This window comes from Carya illinoinensis, chromosome 13 (assembly GCF_018687715.1).
Source record: "Carya illinoinensis cultivar Pawnee chromosome 13, C.illinoinensisPawnee_v1, whole genome shotgun sequence".
NCBI classification, from domain to species: Eukaryota; Viridiplantae; Streptophyta; class Magnoliopsida; order Fagales; family Juglandaceae; genus Carya; species Carya illinoinensis.
In genome coordinates this window covers 15,054,574-15,055,843 of record NC_056764.1, presented here as the reverse complement: position 1 = coordinate 15,055,843, position 1,270 = coordinate 15,054,574, and the positions used below count along the sequence as shown (strand labels likewise).

At 40.2% G+C, this 1,270-nt stretch overlaps 1 non-coding gene across 1 annotated transcript; it reads left to right on the top strand.

Annotated features, from left to right (window-relative positions):
• The first annotated feature begins 620 nt into the window (after window positions 1-620).
• LOC122293099 lies at window positions 621-727 on the top strand. The gene has a single exon (XR_006237156.1). It is a non-coding gene; the product is annotated as a small nucleolar RNA R71 (small nucleolar RNA).
• Window positions 728-1,270: the final 543 nt, after the last annotated feature.

Below are 1,270 nucleotides of genomic sequence, written 5' to 3'. Positions count from 1 at the left end.
AATATTTAAAAGTATTAAAAAAATGATGTAAAAAAAAAACAAAAAAAAAAAATGAATTTTTTTTTGCCTAGCGGGAGCCCCCAGCGGTGGCCGTAGCAGGGTTCTTTCTTACCCTCATTATAATTTGGATTATAGTAATTATTAATTAAGCTCATTCATTCCCACTTTTCTTTAACTTTACGTGGGATCGATGATCATGACATTAGACCGCGTGGTCTAGTGTATATATATGTGTGTGTACGTGTGTGTATAAATATATATGTATATATGGATGTAGTAATTGAGCTGCCTCATTGCTTGGAACTATCATACTTGTAGATGCAACATATTCTGTACTTTGTGGTATCATTTGTGTTGTCAAGGCTGAAATCTGATGAGATAGAGTAGCTACTTGAGCTGAAAGGGCTGCTATCGGCTCCAAGTCATGAATTCCAGCAACCTTCTTAGCCAAAGTCCTCTCAGTTGGCCATTGATAGTTGTTTGAGGCCATTTCTTCCAAAAGTGCAGTAGCACCTCCAGCTGTCTTCGACATCAAAGTTCCACCAGAAGCAGCATCAACTATAGTTCGAGTTTGCCCATTTAACCCATTATAGAACATCTGAACTTGCAACCAATCTGGCAATCCATGTTGTGGGCAACGTCGAACCAAGTCCTTATACCTTTCCCATGCTTCATAGAGTGACTCAAAATCATTTTGCTTGAACTGGCCAATCTCACTCCTGAGTTGAGCTGTTTTTGCAGGAGGAAAGAATTTAGCAAGAAACCTCTCAGCCATGTCCTGCCAACTAACGATGCTTCCCGGTTGTAGAGATTATAGCCAACCTCTAGCCTTGTCCCTCAAAGAAAAAGGAAACAATCTCAGTCTAATGGTGTCTTCAGTAACACCATTGATCTTCACAGTGTCGCAGATCTCCAAGAACATTGCCAAATGAATATTGGGATCATCGAGTGGCAATCCGCTGAATTGAGCCTGCTGCACCATGCTAATCAAAGCTGGTTTGAGCTCAAAGTTGTTGGCATTAATTGGCTGACGCATTATGCTCGAGTAATTTCCATTCACAACTAGCCGTACATAGTCCTTCAAGGTGCGTGGTAGTACCTCACGATCTTCTTCAGCCATGGCTAGTATCTTATTTCTTCTTAGTGATCTGAGAGTTCTTTCAATCTCCGGATCAACAGGAATAATATCACGAGATCTAGCACGGCGCATCCAATGTCAAAAACACACCTGTAGAACAAATTAAAACAAAATTCTAAATTAAAACCAAGA